The sequence below is a fragment of the Rhopalosiphum padi genome, chromosome 1 (assembly GCF_020882245.1).
Source record: "Rhopalosiphum padi isolate XX-2018 chromosome 1, ASM2088224v1, whole genome shotgun sequence".
In the NCBI taxonomy this organism is placed as follows: Eukaryota; Metazoa; Arthropoda; class Insecta; order Hemiptera; family Aphididae; genus Rhopalosiphum; species Rhopalosiphum padi.
Genome location: NC_083597.1, coordinates 40,672,052 through 40,683,101, shown reverse-complemented (window position 1 = coordinate 40,683,101; position 11,050 = coordinate 40,672,052).

Sequence of the window (11,050 nt, the reverse complement as noted above, 5' to 3'; positions counted from 1 at the left end):
TATAGTGGTTATACATAGTACATTATATATAATAACATGTAATTATAATGTCATAAGAAGGACAATAAAAACAATAATCTACGGTTGTGTCCAAAGCTAGGTTTAAGTGTTTATCGTGGAAATATTGAAAAAAAATTGACACAAACGTCAGTGAAAATATTACCCGCAGCGATAAACTATGTAATTGAAATTGGAAAATTCGCAAACAATCTACGTCAGTTTTATAATTTATTAGATATTTATCATACAATATGTACATTGTTAAATCGGATTGGGATTTATATTTTCTTTCAGAAATTTTGGTAACGTATATTATACGTTGTATGCGCCACATTTATGTATATGTTTATATAGTAGGAAAGACGCAACATAGGTACGCTAATAGATTACTGGCGTCGACGGCTTTGTATTTTTATTTTTCACAATTTTATTGAACGCTGTGAAGGTTGGTACTTGGAATAGGGTAATATGTACAGCGTTTGTGTAAACTCCATAAAACTTTATGCGATGGTAAATAATATGAAAAATAGAAGATCGCCGTTGGGTCTTTTTCTTTATAATAATATTCTTCAAATATTACCGTTTACGCGTAAACATCACTAACGTCTAACACATTAACATAGCACGGGATTTGAACGATTTTCCGCACGAAAAGCGTACACTCTTTTAATAATATAATGTTGATATTATTTTTATGTTATGCGTTTTCTCTAAAGTTTAGTGGCTTCCGCAATGTTATTCCGGACCGGAGAAGAAAAAACACCACTCGTTTCCGGGTGGTCCACGTAATTTTTGTCGCTGTTATTTTCAAATCAAATATTCAAACGGTACAACACGGTCAGGGAAATAAAATCGCCGCCTGTGAAAATAATAATATAAATCAAATTGAATTATTCACTAACGTATTTCGCGTGGGGCTGCTGTATAGCGACACGCGCACTACCCTCAGCCACGAGCCACCGCCACGCGCGTTGTTAATTTTTTTTTTTGAAAACTAGAGAGTAGAGTGAAAATAACAATAACGATATAATAATAAATAAATAAATACAATTCGTGGAATGCAACCAAGTATTCGTCTAAGTATGTACGCTAGCAGCTGCAATATTTATGTATCATAATATAGTATGTACAACCATATAATATTGTGTATTATAACGATTATAGACATTCTCGATGTTATATTCCACCCTGAAATAACGCTAATGCGCAATACTATGTTATACATTTTATAATATTATATTTCGTTAATATATCTGGAAAGCGGTAATCTATGTCATGCAGTGTACACAGATAATTTATTTTATGTGATTGTGTGTGTGGGAGAGGGATAGCCCTAGATATTTTCAACGATAAATGATTTCTACCAAAGCTTCAGTAAATTCAATGTTTGATTTAAAAAATTTTTTCCTCACCGATACTTTTCACAACATATTAACTTAATTTATAATAATAATTAAAAAAAAAAGTTTTAACTGTAAAAGTCAAGTATTATATATAAGTATTAACATATAAAATATAGGTATCATACCTCAGATACTCAAATTATATTTTTCTTATTATTAAATTAAAAAAAAAATAATAAACAGATAATAGTATCTGTAAAATAGTAAATCGAAAGGATATAAAGAAGATTTTTGTGATTTATTTATTTTAAAAAATTATTAAATAATGAAGACGACTATAATATAATTGATATTCAAAATATCCTTAATCTCAGTCAATTATCTATTCGTCGTAAAAAACCGACATATTATCCTTCCTCTTTGGTAAAATTATATGTTCCTCTCTCTTAGAACGTATTTTTTTCAATGTTACTCAATATTACTCACGAAGGTGTTCTACTTCCTTTATCAAAACTCACGGTACTAATTATGGGTATAATAATCCTTTAGAAAGAATTTTGAGGATGGGAAATCAACCTGGACTAGATTTCTTTCATTTGTAAGTATCCACAGTATTTTTATGAGTTAATAACTGTTTTCAAAATTGTTATATATTAAAACATTTTAATTGTATTTTAACTAATCTTATTATTATTATTCAATACTAATGAATGTTATGTTATTATATATGTATATAATTCTGTACTGAAGCCATCATTGGCGTTTATCTATCTAAATAAAAAATTAAAAAATAGTACAACAGACTAATTATATACTATAACATTTGACTATTATTTTAATTAATAATTAAGTAAAAAAAATAATATACAAAATTGTAGGTAGTTAGTTAAAAAAAAATATTTACCTATTTTTACGTAAATTATACCTTTAAAGATATACAGTGAAAACTCTTTATAACGAAAAACTCTATACAACGTAAACATGACATAATATTGGTTGGTTTGCTTTATAACCCATTAGTCAATTCATTCTCTATAACGTATAATCACTCTCAATAAATTATAAAAATAATCAGCAAAAATGCCGAAATTTCCAAGAACGATTAAATTCTTTCATTATCTACTTTTAATATCGTAATAATGCCATTATTATCGATATCGAATAATATATTAATTTTATTATCGACATAATTTCAAACAACAATTTTGTTTTTTTTAAACCCTCTCTATTACGAAAACTCTTTTAGTCCCTTCAGATTCGTTATAAAGAGTTTTTACTGTACATATTTTGTTTTAGAATATGGGCTTTAGACTGAGGGATCAAACTAAATAAATTGAAATCTATACATTGCGCATTCACGCTTAGACCAAAAAAATTTACATACATTTTCTCAGCTCGATATCTATTTAAAATTTTAAAACTAATACATTTATACAACCGTTTTTAAAATTTGTATTGCAATGGTTTATCTAGAAAATGCCTAATTTACTATGACTAGGGTGGAAAAAATGTTTTTTCAACTCCATCCACGCAATAAAAACTTATTCAAATTCATGCGAATTGCGTGCGACGTGCTAAATATTTGCATTGAAAAATTTGTAAAAATATTTATTTTTTGCATGGATAAGTTGTTCTACCATCCTACTCGTATAAAAAAATTGAATTTTACTGGTGAACTGATGCCGTAAAAGTTTTAGAAACTGTCATATAAATTTATGTGAATTGTGTACTAAATATTTGCATTTAACTTGGAAGTGACGTTAAATATACGTAAAACTTCTGCTATACCATCACAATGGACACAATGAATAATCTATTTCTCTCCTGTGTACAACCCAAAACATGTATTACATTTTAGGCCTACATCTATATATAAATCAACAGTGTAAATTAACGTGGCAACTCATATACATAGAAAATGACTTTCTAGGAATAACCGCTCTTGAAAATTACGACTTCGTCTTAACTACATCCAAACTATTAATTTGAAAAAAGAACCCTCAGTGGCCATACAAGTTTTCTTTCTTCCATTTCCCCCAAAAAACACATTTTAAAATTTTCTTTTTCTCAATAGGTAGGTACCATATATTTTTTTTAATACTATAACAACTATTTTATTATTTCTCAAAAAAATATTACGTCGTGCCAATCACCCGTGGGTGGAAATCTCGGTTCAAAATGTCGAACAATTCATTATTATAAATAAGAGAAACAAAGAAAACCTATTTTTTTTACCCAATTACATCTTTATAATCCCGTATTAATTAATGAACCAGTCAAATTATTATTATCATATTTCCATATTTATCCGTATTTATATGTTATGCCATCTATATCATTATTATACCTTATATAATCTTATCATCAGTTATACTTTATCAAACAAAAATTATTATTATTATGTCTTTGCAAGTGTAAAATTCTCCTTATTTATCTTTTCAAAAATTAATCTAAACTTTAACTTAACTATCTTATCTAATTATTATCAACTCATATTTCTTATTATATTTTTGACAATTTTTTTATAATATGTATCAAATCCGTGAGTTCTGCCACGCAGGAGGGCTCACAGGTCACTGATTAAGTGTAACTCTTGCTTAAGTAGATGCTTAATAAGCCCCTACCTAAAAAGGCCCAAACGTCACAAACTTACTATTTAATTAAACTTTTTTTTACTTTTCGTTCAAACAAAAACCTATTTTAATATTTAATTATTAATTTTGTAAAGTATATACCATCATACCTGACATTTTTAGATTTTGAGTGAAGAAATGAATGTAATGGTATTACAATAATGTGTATTTTATATTTAAACATTTTTTTTTGTTTGTTTGTTTGATACCTTTTATACTAATATATTTAACTTTAAGTGATTCATGTTGGACAATTTGGTTTAGTTGATACATTGAATTTTTAATCGACATTTATAAAAAAAAAATTGGAAATTCATCATTTCTATAAAAATCTCAAAAATAGTCGTAAATAGAAAATTTTTTCGAGAAAATAATTATTTAAACATTCAGTGAAAATTTAAAGTATTGACAGTTATTCGTTTTTAGTTACAAAAAAAAAAAATTATTGACTCAAAAATTTGATTTGTGTACAAATTCCAGTTTTTTCTTAATTTTTTTTTCGTTTTTTCCTGATTTAAAAATAGTACCGGAAAATTTTTACTTTTGATAAACCACCTAAATTTTGAAAATTGAAGCATTTTAACAACGACTTTTCTTGTTCACTAATAATAGGTACAACTCATATTATTATAAATTCAATACATTCATCGCTCAGCTCAGAATTAAAAATAATTATAAACGAGTTGATTTATTTTATAACTTTATACAAAATTTACATTAAGTACAATAATAATATGTCTATATTCGTGTAAGACAATAAAAATGAGAGGCACTGAGTACGTGGGTACGCCAGCTGCTAGAACATCCGCTACATAATTTGTTTCCATGCTGCAATACAAAAGCACCCAATGAAATTATACATTTTTAAAAACAAAAATTTTCCTTATACTTTATATTCCCTACAATTATTATACAATTATACTTTATATTCCCTACAGTCAAAATAAATATATTTCAAATATTATTTTATTTAAATTATTGAAGTATTTTGAATAATAAACATTATTTTACTCTACTTTACTACTACACGTGAACTACTATAATACGTCTATAGTCTATATACATATTACATATAAGAAATTAAATGCTATTAATTAATATGTTATTGTTCTTACCAGTGGTGAGGGAGCTATCAATAAATCAGGAAATTATTTAACAGGTACAAACTACAAATATTCATTCATTACAATATAATTTATTAATAAAAATTTGTATGACGGTTTATTATTAACAAGTGACTCATATTATATAGAGAGATCTTCCAAATCCACAGGTATAACTTTGATTATAGATGATCGAACATACTGAATATTTTTTCTTCTCTATTTTTTTTTCTTATTTTTTTTCTGTTAAATCATATTTTCTTAAAGTGTCTACATCTTGTGAATAGAATTAGTTATGAATACATTTACTCGGCTTCTTATTAATATCAGCTTTACGTTTCACTTGATTACATATATAGTCTGTCTGTTTAATGTTTCATTACTATATTTTTTGTGGTTATGATTTATAACTTTTTTAATAATTACATTATTTGTATTTAATTGAATTATGCTTTACAATAACAAGTCTTTTTAGTACAGCAATATCAATCAACATTATTTTTCAAACATTTATGGAAACGACATTAATATTCATTGATTATAAATAAATTATATTTTTCTCAATACATATATAATTTTCATTTAATTTTCCACTATAAAAAAAAAAAGTAAAACATCATATTTTTCGGGACTGATAATAAATAGGGATCTTATTTTATCAAAAAGTATAGTCATCAATATTCATCCTGTAAAATAAGATTCTTTTTTAATATTGGTCCCGATTTTTGCAGTAACATTGAATAATATTATTCTAAATAATATTAACCTAACTGATAGTATACCGGAACTGATTTATATAATGCTAATTTTACGAGTCTAGTAAATATCATTCCAAGAAAATACTATTCCTATAATCCTATATATATATATATAGTACCATTCCTAAATTATTACATTCTAAAAATATTATTCCTCTTTAAGATATCCTTCTAGACAAATATTTTCCCGAAAAATATTAATCCTTTTATTTTATCTAACTCTTTCTTATTTTAAAAAAGAAAAACTACAAAATTCGCTAATATATTTTTTTGTTTGTATAGCTAAATTAAAATGATATAAAAATTAAATTGTAATAATTGTACTTTGGGATTGAAATAATTTGGTGTATACATATCTTTAAGATTCGTGGTTTAGTCACGGACACACTCATCAGCACCACGTATCACTTGGAGTGTAGACATTGTGACACTGTGAAATTGACTAAAACCAAGATACACTAATATAACTCCAAATTTTATGATTTTTCGCGAAAGAAATCAGGCTAATAAATCATATAGCTAGCTTCATTATAGAAACGAGAGATTATAATACGTCTTTACATTTTAAATTAATTTAAACTCACTAATAATATCTTTATTACCATATCTCAACGTCATAATCTTACGTATATTAAGATCAATAAGATCTCTAATAATGGTATTACAACGTTTAGATATATTAATATGGTCGGTATTATGAAAAGTGGCGGACGACTGCATTGCTTATAGTGTCTAAAATATTTACACAGTATAAAGCCTTATTTAACATAATTAAAAATATTTCACGGGATTTTTGAATAGGCAAGTTATGGTTAATTATGCTATCATATTAGTTATATAATTTAAATAAAATAAATTGTTATAACACCGGGTGTGCTAGAATATTTTAATATCATCTTAAAATAAATAAATAAAAAATATATATATATATAATAAAATTGCATGTATATATTGTTTTATTTTTAAATATTTTTAAAATAAAAAGCATGTTTAATGACAAAATAAACTTAGTTTAAACATATTAATTTAACAGAAGACAAAATTATAAAATTAAAATAATAATTAATTATTCTAACGAGTAAAAAATGTTTTATTCATCAATAATAGTAATAATAATAATAGTATCACTGTCATCTGAGTTGATTATAATTATGATGGGTTCCAGCATAGCATCTCGGAGAATCTCTCTTTGTCTTGTATCGCTTCTGCATGTGTCGGACGCACTTCTCCTAACAGACTTGGTGACTGAATCCAGTGCTTCATTGGTAAAATATTCAATATCCACCATTTTAAATGTGATATCTTTCTCGACAATCTGTCCTTTCGCCTGTCTATATTGATTTAAAAGAATCATAGTATTGATAGTGATATGGAGGTAAGCGAATAACTCCATGTCTCATTTACAACCCCAGTTCATCAAGACCATATTATATTTTATCAAACGACGCCACTATACTTTATCTCTGTTTGAGTTATACTAACGTTTTAACCGTAGAAAAGTTAATATTTTTCTTAGTTAACCAATCTTGTACTTATTTTTTCCTAGCATTACTTTTGGGAAAGTACGTGATCGACGAGAGTTGAATGATACGATGCATTCCATTTCATCTGACTCTGGTAATCTATTAAACTATCAAAGTTATTTTTAAACACAAGTTTGACTTCCTGAATGAATCCCTATTTTATACAATCAGCATGAGTAACAACAAAGGTAAAGGTGATCTGCCTTAAGGCCTTCACTTGGTACTTAAGCTATTTTACCAAATTTGCGATCGCGTGGATTTTGGTTAACCCAAGTTTTATCCTAGTATACCTCAGAGCGAGTATCTTTATTTTCAAATAAATTACATATTTTTCATAAGAATATATACCGTGAAGTAACAATGTTACACTGTATAAGAAATGTTCGTTCGTTCTTACAATTTTTTTGTATGAAAATTTAAAATGTTTTAATACGTGGTTAGGTTACCCACGATAATTAGTATTTTGTTTCAATGAATTATGAATTAATTGTATTGTAGAATACTCACCTTTTTCGTAAAATTCGTGGATATTCTCCTCGCCACATCTCCGCCAAAGTCGTCCAGCTCTATTGAATGCTTTTTACGTTTATACCTACGTTCTGCGTAGTGATTTAAAATTAATTAGTTAATTAATTGTCATTAATTCTGAAGTTTGCACATAATTTTGTTTAACTTTTGTACAAATGTGCTAAATATTACATAGATTTATTTCATAGTCTTTAGTTGTTATGTCTTGACTACGAATAAAGAAATCGAGTTTCAGTCTATCTGTTTTTGATAATTGTTTAATAAAAAGTTATAAACGTTGAAAATAATTTTTTTATCTTAATATGGATATCAGTATTTGTATAAATCATTTTTAAAATTTAATATACTAAACAATACAAAATAAATATAAAATACTCGCTCGTTAGAATTAGATGGAGAGTCAGAGACAATTCAATACGTTTCCGTTATTTCATTTCACAATTTAGTTTACTACTCATACTCTCTCCAAGAAGGTAAAGACTTGTCGTATCCACATTGGACGCAAGCTGCCTTAAATGCTCCTTTCAAAAAATATACTTACTTGTAGATAAGTGTACTTTTTACTATAATTTTGAATCCTAGTTTTAACTTAAACATATATGCATATTATATTCAATAATAATTATTACGAATAAATAATGAGAACTACTAGAAGTGAATCAACCTTTAGAAACGCTGCTATCATCCGCCACTTTTCGTTTAACCGACTATAATTATCGGACACTACTCTGTAATATATTTATTAAATTATTATTACCACTTGTTCGATCTGTGTGTTTTTAGGTGGCAGTGGAAGGGGGTAGATTATGTTCAGGGCATCTCGCGAGCATTTACTACTATTTAAATAGTGGCTGGAGTAATGAAAGTCCCATTACCGTACCACTTTAAATCAGCCATCTCTCGTGGGACACCCCGCGTTATCACATACATATTATAGGATATAACGTGCGGTGCTGCTGTTTTCCCGTCTTTTTGCTCATTATCACCACTGGGAATTGTAAAATTATAATACATCATATATCATAACCGTGTTGCAGGGAAACTCGTGGCCAAGCGGATAGCAGGTTTACGGGAACCGGGAGGGCTTAATGATAATAATTACTACCCTCGTGGAGGAAAACCCGTTATAGTGGCGAGTAGAAATACACAGAAAAAACCTTGCATTGTCTTAGTACTAATTTCACAGATATTAAGATATTATAACAAATAAATATACATTATAATAATCTTCGACTTAAAAATTTATTATAATTTATAACAAACAATTTTCAATATTTTAAACAAAGTTGAAAGTGTAGTAAATTAAAAAGTAAAATTCTTTTAAATTTAAAAGCAGTAAAAATTTAAAATAAGCAAAATAATTTTTTATAAATATCCAATTGAATATTATTAAATTTATATTAAAAATGTAACTTTTTGGTTTTATAAAGTTTTCTACAGTTTAATGCTATTGAATTTTATAGTTAAGTACTAATACTTTAATTTGAAATTATATGAAACTAGTTAAACTATAATGCTGTATTAATACTATATTAGAATAGTTATAAAATGTATATAAACTAATTATTACCTTGAGTTATTACTTCATAAAAAGGGAACAAAACATTTGACTATAATTGATAAGAAAATAAACGCGCGCATTTTTTTTTAGATAATATTAACACACTCAACGAAAATTATCACGAAACATGTGAAAGAAGTCAATTGTAATATAATTTATTGCTTCAGTCTTATAGTTTTTATACAAATAGTTGGAAAACAAAATACAAAATAACTTTACTGTACCTATCTATATTAAGCATATTATATAGTAATAACTTGTGGTCTTTGAAGTTTTGTACCAAACTTACAAACTTCGGTTCTTTGTCATTCATTATGCGATTGTTATAGTTACATAAAACGAGTCAATAGGTATTTAATATTAGCTAGGTATACAAGTAAACAAGTGAAGAATATACAAATATACATAAATATTAATTTTTATAATATAATATTGCACTATAGGTACGTAAGTTATAACCTTAAAAATTTATGCGTTCCTAGTCACGTTAAAATTCCTTTTACATCGGAGAAATTATTAATATTTTTTGGGGCCATGTACAGAAGACAGAACTATGTATTCGTATAGACTATATGAACTAATTAAAGAATTTACCTCGACCCATTCGATTATAATGAATTTCGATATCTCTGTAGTAGTGTAGTTTGTGGAAGTTTGCCACTGGTAATAATAATATTATCAAAAAGTAAAAATACTTATTAAGATTAATTATTATTATATAGCAAAATGATTTTCAATGTCGTTGGTGTGGAATAGAACACAAACTGACAGGTAATGAGCGATATCCTGCATGTAATAGTATGATTGGAAATAATGATACACTGTTTTATGCCTATGGCCCCTTTTAAAATATTGTGGCGAAAAGACTTGTTACTTATTGTATAGGTTAAGCATGTATTATGTATATTTGGTATAGTTAATAGTTGACACTAACGTAAATCAGGTGCTGTTTCTGAAATGAAAGGTTTTACAAAAATTTCACACAAATATGTTTGCAAAATGCAGATTATATTTCCACTCTGTTAATCGAGTAAGGGATTAGGTATTATCCTGTTGACTGATTTATCCTTTAGCACTCATTACAATACAATTTATGGGAAAATTCTCCGTGTTTGAGGGTTTATTAAACGCACCTGCCTTAATTTTAATGATCCTCTATGTATAAAAGTATCGCATTGTTCAATAGTAAGATCATATCTTGAATATGCCACAGTATTGTGGAATTCTAATCAATCGTATTTAATTAATTAACTAGAAAAGATCCAGAGACATTTCCTACGTTTTTATACATATAAAATAAATAACTTTATCATAATCCTGATGAGATTGCTAACTTTACGGATTTAAAGTCACTAAAAACTAGACGGTTAGTATTTTATGTCACTTTCGTTTATAAAATCTTGAATGGTGATATTGACTGTTCTGAATTATTATAAAAGATGATCAATAAAATACCTTACTTTAATTCCGTAATTAATCCACCTTTACTATAGCTAATTCAAAAAATAATTATTCACTATAATAGTCCGGTGTGTTGAATGCCAATAATGTGCAATAAAATTCATTAATTTGATTTTTTTTTCCATTCATATTCAATGCTA